This window comes from Gymnoscopelus microlampas (assembly GCF_963454915.1).
Source record: "Gymnoscopelus microlampas genome assembly, chromosome: 19".
Taxonomy (NCBI): Eukaryota; Metazoa; Chordata; class Actinopteri; order Myctophiformes; family Myctophidae; genus Gymnoscopelus; species Gymnoscopelus microlampas.
Genome location: NC_139956.1, coordinates 14,055,867 through 14,068,216, shown reverse-complemented (window position 1 = coordinate 14,068,216; position 12,350 = coordinate 14,055,867). Strand labels below are relative to the sequence as shown.

At 42.6% G+C, this 12,350-nt stretch overlaps 2 protein-coding genes across 2 annotated transcripts in view; one reads left to right on the top strand and one right to left on the bottom strand.

Moving 5' to 3' along the window:
* Nucleotides 1-607, bottom strand: part of LOC311034328 (uncharacterized protein) — a 492,900-nt gene extending 492,293 nt beyond the window's left edge. The window contains exon 1 of the mRNA XM_084042200.1: nt 603-607. The gene's annotated coding sequence lies outside the window, so the exon portion shown is untranslated. The remainder of the gene's footprint in view (nt 1-602) is intronic.
* The window catches only part of sepsecs (Sep (O-phosphoserine) tRNA:Sec (selenocysteine) tRNA synthase), a 515,993-nt gene that overhangs the window by 330,445 nt on the left and 173,198 nt on the right, over nt 1-12,350 (top strand). The window lies entirely within an intron of this gene.

Here is a 12,350-nt window from a genome sequence, read left to right as displayed (position 1 = left end):
TGGAGATCTCTCTCACACGACGACACGACGCACGCTGCGTCCAAAATGTATGGAGCGAATTAACCGCTAATACTCATTTTAATATAAATGAGCTTCTCTTTATAACGACGTTGAAGGTTTCCCTGAGCGCGGCGGGAGACTGGCGTCGGTGAGAAGGAGAACGGAAGGGCCCAGTTAGCACATGACAGTTTGGTGATAAATCATCAGTAATTAAACACTTTGGAAATATACGGACCACAGCAGAGGGTTGTGGGGGGTGGGGGTGGGGGGGGGGGGGGGGGGTAGGGGGGGGTTGGTAGACGTGGGCAGCAGTGTGCTTGCCTTGTTGGGAGGGCCGGTCGGTGTGGTCTGGTGTCTCATCTTGGTGGTCACATTTTTAGCCACTTAAACCCTGTATATTTTGTTGACTGGTGTACGTCCCCCCCCCAGGGGTCTTTACTTGTTCCCCTCAATTTTTTTCCCCTTTACACACACTATCTACAAGCTCACAGTGTGTCACAATGCGACGTCGTGAACTTGTAAATAAGCTATTATTATCACCTTAACGTTTAACTTAAAATGGACCTGAAGGAGATGATGACGACGGGTTTCTGCGGACAAACGGCAATCTTTCTGATCAGATGACTGCGTGTTCGTTTATCAGCTTATTATGGTACACCAGTCTTGCCGTGTCTGCTTATTTTAAGCGACTTTGGGATAGTTTTTCTGTAAAGTTGCTTGTAAATTGTTGGTTGCGTTTTTTTGGTCTTGTTTTTAAAGTGTAGTTACTTATCTGGGCTTGCTTCCAATTTGTTTTGATTATTTTTTAAACCAGAGGTTCCCACCATTTTCATGTCAAGGACCCCTAAATAAATGAATGTGTATTTATTTTGTCCACAGACTCCCATCTGAAATGATCATTTGTGCCAGGGACCCCTGTAGCACATTTGTGTTAAAATGTTTCAAAAATATTCAACATTTTCCCATTTGTTTCTCAATATCTTTTGGTAAATAGCAGATCTACAAGCTCACGACACGTGAGCTTGTAGATCGATGTATATAGGTTTAAAGTGCTCTTGGCCTAGGTCGCTTCTTTTGGCCTTGTCTTCATGAACGGGGTTGCTTATTTCTCTCGCAAAATCTGGCAACACTGGCTGCAACAGACTGGGCTTGAACATGCTCACAGGGCAGGTTGGATAGGGAGTAGGGACGGGACAGCGGCGCGGCAGCATGGCTCCCGGGCTCCCGTTATCTTGTCGCTTCCTGTTCCCGGTGTGGTTCAAACTTAATTCTTTGCCATGTTTTTGCCTCACGCCGATTTGGAGAGCAAGCCTTCAATGTCAGGCCGGGCGGCGTGGACGAAGGCCGTTTACACAGAGCCGCCCGCTATCACAAAGTAGGAATTGAAGCAGAGGCCATGGACTGGCTCATTGGGAAAGGAGTATAAATCAGAGAGGACAAGTGACAGAGATTAATGCCAGCCCCAGCCCCACAGAATAACACTCCAGTCCCCACTCCAACCTGAACCTACAACAACTTCCTGATAAAGCCACCACTGTGACACCACGCACGGCGCAATAATAGAAATGCATTACTCAAGAGCCCTTGAGACCTCCAGATAGGAGACCAAGGAGCACAAACGTGAGATGCGGACGACTACCTGTGTAAATTAATATTTTTATGCCCTGCGTGGGATGAGCGGCATTCATTTTGACCGTACACACATCGAGTTTGGAGCTGTTTATAGCCCCCTATCAAAGTCATTCTGTAAGTGGATTTTCATACTGTACCGCTGTGTATTAATGCACCTTGCTAGAGGCTAAGGTACGGTATATAATTCAATCTATATCAATATATCTTCTTACACGATATTGATCTTCAGTGCAGCAGTTAAAGGGCAACATTGCTGATTTAGTTTACCCTGAATCCTATTGTATTGTGAGAAAAAAAAATGTATTGTGAGGAAAATCTCTAACAGCCTAGGTAAAAGGCAACGTTTTTGACTCATTTCATGTAGGCTAGACATGTGTCTTTACTCTCAACAACACACCGAAGGCAATAGGAAGTCTTTTTTTCACATGTAGAATGAGTGGACAGCACACACGCTGCATGCATGCAATAGCGTCGTCTCGGGGGGGGAAAAACTACTATAATCGTTCATCTGTTCAATCGCTGATATACCATCCCATCGCCAATCAGCACAACATGTTGGTAAGCCACTAGAGCAATTAGACCATCTTCACCCAGATTATTACCTTTTATTTTAACCACGCGTGCCCAAAGTGGTCTGCGTTTATCCCATTAAGACCTGAGGCGATTCTTAACACATTCCACGCCAGAGTTTAATATCATAATGTACTCACCAGTGCCAGCGATTTATTGGTTTTTTTTTTCACGTCGCCACAGACCTCGCTAAATACCTTAAGATCGCGTGTTAAACTGTTTGTACACACACAGGGTAGCTTGTGTGAGTGGCCCAGAGAAGACCGTTTCGATCGGCGACGTTCCATCTTGCAGTAGGATTATGTTAAACAGCGTTCAGCGAGGAGAAAAAAACCTCTGAGATAATGGAGGATTAGGGGAAGATTTAGAGCGACGGCGGGTGGGAACGAAAATCTCCGGATACGGATATTTTCCATATCCGGGTGTGCTACAATGAAATGTGTCACTGCGAGGGAGGCCTACAATGAAATGTGAACCTGCGAGGGAAAAAAAAAAAAAAGGACCACTTCGCGTAGATGTACGCGACTGGCACGCCGCGCTATTATTTAGGTTCGCGTAGATCTACGTGATTGGCACGCAATGTGTTAAAAATGTTTTCTAAATCCTACGTTTTTCCGTCAAACACGGAAGCAATAAATCCATGGGCAGCCACCCTGACACGCTTGTTCCATATGTACAGTGGTGGAAAGTAACTAAGTACATTTACTTATGTACAATTTTGAGGTATTTGTACTTTACTTGAGTATTTCCAATTTCCTATACTTTTACTTCTACTCCACTACATCTCGGATCCAAATATTGTACTTTTACTTCACTGCTTTTTTGGGAAAACTTTAGTTACTAGTTACTTTGTAGATTTTGATTGTTTTTACAAAACATAAATTAACCACTTCAACCCTATACATATTTTGACCATTTGAAAATAGCCGATCTACAAGCTCACAATGCGTCGCGATTTGAAAACTTGAAATGGGACATTATGCCTAATGAGTACTTTCACTTTTGCACTTTAAGTAAAACATTTTGATGCCAATACTTTTGTACTTTTACTCAAGTAAATGTAGAATTCCGGAATTTTACTTGATACAGAGTACTTCTACATTGCAGTATTGATACTTTTACTTAAATAAAACAGTACTTTTTCCACCACTGGATATGAAGTTGCGTCGGTCATGGCATCTACAGCAATAAGCGTCATCGGGGGTCATCCCCTACCAAAGTATAGGTGGCTCTAAATAGTAAACACAGAAGTGGGGTGCTCATGACTTCATTTCTATGTCTATATTTCAATATATCTACGTATGATGTTGCATAAAGCGCTTCATGCGACATTACAAATGAAACCGTTCAAGGCCCGCCCTTCTGAGTCTTGCTGAATAATCTCGGAGCCTGAATAAATAGGCGAGGTAACAAATCTCAGTTATACTGAGAAAATCGTTTCAGAGTAACCTGTCTGCCTCTAGTTTTCCCTCTCTGTTATTGTTGATTTGTATACCTCCGTTCTCCCTTCATCCTGCGTTGGTGAGAAGAGACAAATGTACTCGGGCCCTTTTTACTACTCCCTGGATGAAAAAAAAGTAAATGAATGGGAATGCAAGAGTCTCTCTCTCTCTCTCTCTCTCTCTCTCTCTCTCTCTCTCTCTCTCTCTCTCTCTGCCTTTGCTGCTTGGGGGGGGGGGGGGGTTCAGTTCACAATTCCCTCAGCTCTATGTACTTATCATTCTCATAAATCTCTCCTGATGGTAATCAGATTTTGCTGCCAATTTATTTGCAGCAGAAAAAATAAGAAGAGGAAGCGAGAGTGGAGGTTTTTTCACTGAGCCGTCTGCCACCGGGCAGTGCCGCCAGGCAACACGCAATCAGCTTCAAAATGAAGTGCCATGCCCCCCCTCTCGCGCGCACGCACGCACGCACGCACGCACGCACGCACGCACGCACGCACGCACGCACGCACGCACGCACGCACGCACGCACGCACGCACGCACACACACACACACACACACACACACACACACACACACACACACACACACACACACACACACACACACACACACACACACACACACACACACACACACACACACACACACACACACTTTCCTTGCCCCCTCTGAACCAAGATAATACCACAATTTGATCTAGCTAAACTCAGACTCCCTGTTCTCTCAACTCTCTTCCTTACCTCTTTGATTTACAAGGGGGTATTCAAACCGACAAAAACGTCGGAAAGACAATGCAGTCCATACTTCCCTCTTGTCTTCCCTCTTGTTCGGGAAAGAGTAGAAAAGGGCAGCGTCTCCCCCGTCTTGTGATTGGCAGTGTTGCCAAGTCTGCTTATTAGCTATTTTCAAAAAGGCCCATGTATATAGATTTTAAGTGGTTAAACTGATAATGATGCTGGATTAACTAATTTAACTGTGTGTGTGTGTGTGTGTGTGTGTGTGTGTGTGCGCGCGCGTGCATGCGTCATTCCTTTCACACATGTGCACTATGGACGTGTTCCACACTTTAAATGGCACTTCTATTGTATATACAGTATACCTAGATAGAAGCCTTCCGAGGTGTTTGGAGGGAGAGCGTTTGACTGGGAAATATTCACAGATCGAACTTCCATGATCAATGGCTCATTTGAACGAACAAAACATAAACGTCTCTTTAGTAATTGTAGACAGTGAGCTACATCTGGGCTTCCCTGCGCAGTGCCCACTCGTCTGTCGGCTACATAGAGACCAATGTTATTTTTCCAGCTCGGAGGCAAAAAAAGTGATTGCATTTGATCCTTGCATGCATCTCCCTCAGACTGTGCCTGTGTTATATTTAAGAGGAAGTAGTGTGTGTGTGTGTGTCTACTACCCAGAACCCACCTCTCACCTTATCAAATGGGCTAATTACCTTCATGTGTGAACGCATCTGAAACATATATTCTCCTGTTACATGCAACATGTGTGAAAGGCCAACACCGGACAATGTCTCGACCTGATTGCCCGGACATTTTCCAGTGTTCATATGAGAAAGGGGCTATAGTGTGTGATGTGGTCTGCCCTGGTCGCTTCTTTTGGGCTTGTTTTCGTAGACCTGGTTGCTTGTTTCTCTCGCAAAATCTGGCAACAGAGTGGCTATAGGCAGAGTGTGCAGGTAGCAGATGGGGGAGATGGGACGTGGAGCGCGAGGAAGAGCAAAACAAAATGTTAAAATATGGATTTATGTTTTATAATCAACATATATTTGCGCACCTACTGCAGTTATGACTACTTTAGAGAGCAGAGAGTGGTGCCAAACGCTGAATGGGAGAATGCATCGACTTCCAAGGGACCCTGGAAGTTGTGACGACCGTTGTCGGTCGTCACAACTACATATACTGTGTTCTGAAGGGGCTGGGCTAGGGTAGGGGAGAGATAAAAATAGATTTCGGCGAGTCACAACATCTAGGAGTGCAGAATTCCTCAATACATTTCGGGGGAATGCTCTTCAGAAGTTGCGAGGGACGTTATTTTGTAGTTAGACTGAACCTTCCCGAAGAAAACTTCTGGTGACTGGAGAAAGGTTAAAGCACCCATTGACCACTTATAGCGATTTATAATCACTCTATGATGCATTATACCAGTCAGGATAATAAACTATACAATGATTATGATGTTTTACAACTATGAGAATTATAATAGATATGATCCTTGCCAAAAACTGAGTGTTCAGTAATTATAATACTTGGCCTACTAAGTCATTGTACAATGCTTTATTTGTAGTGATTAGGAGTTTGTATAAATATAATTATACAGTGTTGTAAGCTGATTATTATAAGTATGTTTATAATGCATTATATGAAATGCATAGGAAGTGTTACCTTTGTGAAAAAGTATCCTTAATTTAAAAATGCATTGCAATGATTAAAATCTGAAAATCTACCAATGGCTTAAATACCACTGTGTAGACAAATGACATAGGAGCTTGTTACAATCTATTGGTGGCCACTGGCTAGTAGGTAGAGGATATAATGAAATAAAGATGATTTCCAGGGAAGGCGCTTCCCCATTTTTTTAATGATAGCAGGCCTTTACTTTAAGAGGTGAAAACACTAATACGCTAACAGTCAGCCATGTCTATCATATAAAAACATAATTCAGGGATGTATAGTAATAATAAATCACAACTCCAATTTGCCCACCCAGATATTACCGATTTGTTAAACTTGGGGTCTTGGCCCACCCCACGGACTAAATGGAATGTGATTTTTCAACGTGTCTTCAAGAGTTGGATGATTAAGGAGATGCTTTGTATAATGTCCCTGTTATGGATATCTGTGTTGGGGAAGGACAGGATTTAGTGAGGTAGTGACTTAGTTTTTGTCCTTCATACTGTAAATTATTCAGTGTTAATTTAACTCTGAAAGCATACAAATGTAACCAAATTGACGGGCGTTCAAAGTTGTTGAATTAGCACTGAGTTTTTTTGCTGTGTATGCATTAATTGAATTGCGTGATGACGTTACAGATGGTTGAAAAAGTTAGTCGGGTTACTTTGCAATACTGACTCGACACTTAAGCACATTTTGCATAGTGTGTGTACCTGATGCACAATGCTTTATCTGAATCCAAAATAGCTCCAAACAGATGTTGATCTCTTTTTTTTTTTAGGAACTAACACTGCACACTCTGTTCTTGACATTTGTTCTACCTATTCTAGTCTTTAGTTCTGGTGTTTGGGAATCAGAGCTTGGCCGTGGTCCAAACAAACAACTGTGATTGGTCAGACTGTTAACTTTCATATTTCATACAGAGTCAATATTGCACCCAACCAAATAAGGTCGTGACAGACGGTAAGCGGTCCACGCGCGCGTTACCGCTCGGATCGGCGGTGATCGCGCCGCGATCATTGTTGTTTTGTCCTCCTGCGAGGTGTGGGGGAAACAAAAGCTCACCACAATCCAGCTCTTGCCGCCCGCGCGAGCACGAAAGTTTCACGGGAAAGTTTCACGCTCCCGAATAATCGCCCGCCTCTCATTGAAAATGAATTAGATAGCGTCTGCCGCTTGCCGTCTGAAAGGACCCTTACTTGTGGAAGCCAAACTCGGGACTGTGATTATTACACGACTGATTGTGCCACCCTAATTGACAGGGTTTGTAGTTTGGAATCATGTGTTATGCTCTGCCCTCCCTCAAAATCTCTCAGCAAGGCTCCTTTGACCACGGCTGGTCTGCAATAAAACATGCTTGTGTTGTGCTGGATAGCTCCCCTAGTCCGATTTTGTGTTACATTATGTGAAGCTCGCGGTGTGACTTTATAAAGAGCACACATGCTCGGCAAATCTCTCCCCTGGGGGAATAAAAGCTAGAACAGGCTAAAAAGCTATTAGCCCTTTGTGTTGTAGTTGCCCTCATCAAGAGACGTAGCCTAGAGCTAGCTCTTCCATTGACAATTAATGAGACCTAACGGGGTGAAGTCATTGAATGTTTGTTTTGAGCTTTTAACGTTTGAATGATTTTTATTTCATAGGTATGTTGGCAGTTCTTAAACAGAAGATACACCCATATCCCCGATAAAGCACCAGGGGCAGGATGTTCACACAGCAAGTGGAGCAGTGTCAGGGTATATCTTTTCATAATATCATCCACTGATTGTCAGGCCGGACGGGCAAAGGCCGTAGACTATATGGTGTGCGTGCGTGCGTGTGCGTGTGTGTGTGTTTGTTTGTTTCTGTGAGCAGCTTATCTCCGGCACTGTTGAACCAATCGGTGTGAAACTTTTCTTGCGCACTCCCAGTAGGCCAAGGAAGTACCTCTGCCCAATTGCAAAACATGTTTTTTATATAGCTCCTACAGCTTTTGTCCAAATCGGTACACATTATTTCTATGGTCCGATTTTTCCTAATTCCGAACATTGCTGACCCACTATAACCTACCTGACCTAGCGGAGACCTGTGCTCCGGGGGAGAACTTTTTCTAGTTGATATTATTTAAATTCTTTAATAAAAGAAATGTCACATCCATCTTGACTGAGGGGTGGGACAGGCCCCCCCCCCCCCCTCACGCCTCCTTGTGGCGCCGGCCCTGGATACAACTCCTACAACTTTTGGCCAAAAACTCAAACAAATCTTACACATTATCTCTGAGGTCATGAAATCAAGATGTAGGCCTATCAGTCAGATTTGTCATATACCATTCCAATTGTCTATAACTGCCTTCCAAAGTTCCTTCCTAGTTCTAGTTGTTATTGTCTGTCCACATTATGATAGAATGATGTCCATGATGTGGCATGTACTGTAGGCTAGTATGTGGACGCTACGGCAGCTTGGACTCGTTTTAATCAGAAAACGAGTCCAATTAATGACTCGTCAGAGTCATTAATTTAGCTCGCTTTGAAAGTTCATAGAGGGGAAAAGTGAAAATGATTAACTATTATGCCATCCTGATTGGCCGAGACATGTGGGGGTGTTCATTCTTTATATAGCACTGCTAACAAGAACAGGTGTGTAGAATGTGTTCACAGCTACAACATACCAATGCACATACTGTAGTTTATTGGTTCTTAAAGTGGGGTCCGGGGACCCCCAGGGGTCCTTGAGGCAGTCCCAGCTAAATGATGGATAGTTAGGAACCAACTGGACCCTTCTGGGTCTGTAACTCTGAGAGTGTACAAATGGAACCAAATGGACCCTAACGGGTCCATTTGGTTCCATTTGTACACGCTCAGAGTTAAATGAACATTGATTTTACAATATGAATTGGGGTCCCAGAGATAGAAATGCCATAAAATAGGGGTCCGTAGCCTTATGCATGCCAAACTGGGGGTCCTTCAATTAAAATGGTTGAGAATTGACTGCTAGAGCTGCAAAAAATCATCTCTTATAGGGGGTCCGTGGCATATCTTTTCAAATGGGGGTCTGCGGGCTAAGGAGTGTCAATTTGGGGGGCCTTGACCTGAAAAAGTTTGTGAACCACTGCTGTAGTCTGGTTTGTAATTGGGGACACCTGGGTGACAAAACTGTAGCAACATTGAATGAATGAATGAATGAATGAAAACCATCAAGGATGTTGCTAATATTTTTTTTGCAATTCTAGAGACTTGTGTATGTTTGCCATGGAAAGTGGGATCATGCACTATAAGGAAGTCATTTTGTGGAACTAACTGTACTTGAGGGCTTTAAAACCTTCATCGACTGCATTTTTGTTTTTACATTTCATATGAAAGTAGAGGAAAGTTGGGTACAGTAAGCCTAACACTTTACTTAAAGGTCGGGTCTGTAATGCATTATAATCATATTTATAGGGCATTATAATGCGCTTATAAGGCATTATAACACTCATTATAAATGTTTATTACCATGTATGACATCTTATAACACCGTTTTTTTAAACTTATTACAAGTGCTGGTCATGATGCATCATAAGCTCAGTGGAGCAGCACATTAACTTAGTCAGTTATAAATTGTCTTTGTTATAAGTTGTTATGCATAATTATAACCATGTATAATGAGTGTTATGAAGCATTATAATGCATTATGATTCCTGCCTTCCTGCCTGCCTGCCTTCACTTCGTTACTAGTTACTTTGCAGACATCAATTATTACATTATAAAACATACATTAGCCACTTTAGCCCTATTTTATACAGTACATAGGCTATTTGAAAATAGCCGATCTACAAGCTCACAACGCGTCGCGATGCGACGCGTTGTGAGCTTGTAGATCTGCTATTTTTAGTACTTTAACTTTTGGTACTTTAAGTACATTTTGATACCGATACTTTTGTACTTTTACTCAAGTAAATTCTGAATACTTCTACATTGCGGTATTGATACTTATTTTCAGTACTTTTTTCCACCACGGCTATTTAGAGAGTGCATTATTGGGATGAAGATGTGGCTAGGTGGGTCCATTAAGCACACACTGATTGCCATCAGAATCCATCAACACAGCACTCAACGTTCAACCATTTTAGAGGACATTTATTTGTGAGAGGCTCCGCATTGAGGTTGAAAGAATAATTAGTGAACCGGGGCATTATTATCCATATATAGTTCAAGTGTCCATGGCCATCAGCCAGTTTGCCATATGGTAAGCCTACCACAAAAAAAAACTAATTGTTGTTTTGCTCAAACGGCAGATAAACTATTTTCCAAGCACTTGATTCTTCATTAATCCTATTAACCCATTGATACCTGGAACGCAGCTGTGTCACTTTAGATTTCATTGGCTATTCAAAAATAGCAGATCTACAAGCTCATAGCGCGGCACCGAGTGCCGCGCTATGACCTTGTAGATCTGCTATTTTTGAAAAATATTGAAAAAAATGTTTTAGTTTTTTTTTCAAAAAACTGTTAGGATTTAGTTTTTTTTAAAGAATCGCCTCAGGTCTTAAAGGGTTAATAACAAATGAAACAAAAAGGTGCAGCTACTTATGCGTCTCCAAAGACAAGTGGTGGGGGGAGAGAGAGAGAGAGGGGGGGGGGGGGAAACTGAGAATAATAAGAATGCCTCTGTACGTCTTTGGAAACCAGAACAGTGAGGAAAAACATATTTTACATGTCACTTTCACTTCAAGTATTTGAAGATTCCGAAATCTAAAATAAGGGCAGAGTGTGGAAAACAATTTGTTTTGACCCAAACAAGATTACACATCATTTCCGGTAGGGTTGTCCGATATTGGCTTTTTTACCGATAACCGATATACCGATATTGTCCAACTCTTAATTACCGATACCGATATCAACCGATACCGATATATGCGGGGATTATTGTGATTAGGGTAAGCTCAAATTTCATATCACACACACACCATGTACAGTAAGAACTCCTGTAACTTATTTATAAAGCAAAAAAAAAACTTTTTTTTTTCTTTTTCCAAAAAACGATACCGATATTTTCCCGATATAAATTTTTATGCTAATATCGGCCGATAATATCGGGAGGCCGATAATATCGGACATCCCTAATTTCCGGAGCTACTGTAAAGTGCGCGGCCGTGGGATGACCACATGCACTGTGGGTCGTATACACAATAATGTATGAGGCATAGCTTTCCAAGAGTCTTCTCAAAAAGGGAAGGCAAAACAGAGACGTGTGGGAAGATTATGAAGATTAATAATGCACTGTGGGATAATAATGTACCGTGAGCAAGAAAAGAAAATAAGCTCCCTGTGTCATGTGGTTATTTTCTCAGAAAATGGCATTATATCCCTTACCATGTACGGTATCTATGTGGTGTAACTCAGCTTTCTAAAAAAAAAACAAGAAATAAATATGACTTGACAGTCATATTATTAGCAGCTGCATTCTGTATTGTGTGTGTGTGTGTGTGTGTGTGTGATTGTTTTCATAGACCTGATTACTTGTTTTTCGGATTGCTTGTTTCTCTCGCCAAACCTGGCAACATAGCGTGACGCTAAACGCTCTAATGTTTTTTATATAAGTGGTGGCAACATTTTTTGACACCACACGGGTCTTCCCAACAATAGCTAAGATTGAAGTCAGTGTGAACATGGCCAAATAATAACTTAATAGCCAAAACTAGGTCTAATGAAGCACGCTAGCATTTAGGCTAACCCTCCTGCCTGAGGCTGCAGTAAAACTTGCACTGTCTGTGAATGAGGGGAGCGCAGCGGAGCACGGTTACTGCGGGGGGGCGGGCCGTCTCCCCATTCGTGTCGCCATTGGCTTAAAGGAGTGAAGGACAGCCAGGACAGCCAATGACACTTAGGTGTCGGACTATGTCTCAGCCTGTTTGTAGAGCAGCGGCTTTGCAGCTGCTAAAAAGGGAAGGCCAAAACAGAGACGTGCGGGAGGCCCCTCTCTGATCATGTTGGCGTCGGGCAGGACTGTGAAAAGGCATTAATTGGGGAGCATCGGGTTATCGCGGGCGAGGAGAAATCTTCACAGAAGTAATCAAACCTTGATGAATTAAAGGAACGCGCGCTAAGCCCTCGTGTCTGCCAGTGATAGAGCTGACCCTCCGGGCTGAAGCGATAGCCACTCGCAGATAAAGAATTAAAACCACAAAAAGGAAAACAACACAAATCCTTTTGCCTTTTATTAGCATCAGCATATTAACCCTTTAACACCGGGAAAGCATCATTTGTGTCATTTTAAGATTTTCGTTGGCTATTCAAAAATAGCAGATCTACAAGCTCATAGCGCGGCACCGAGTGCCGC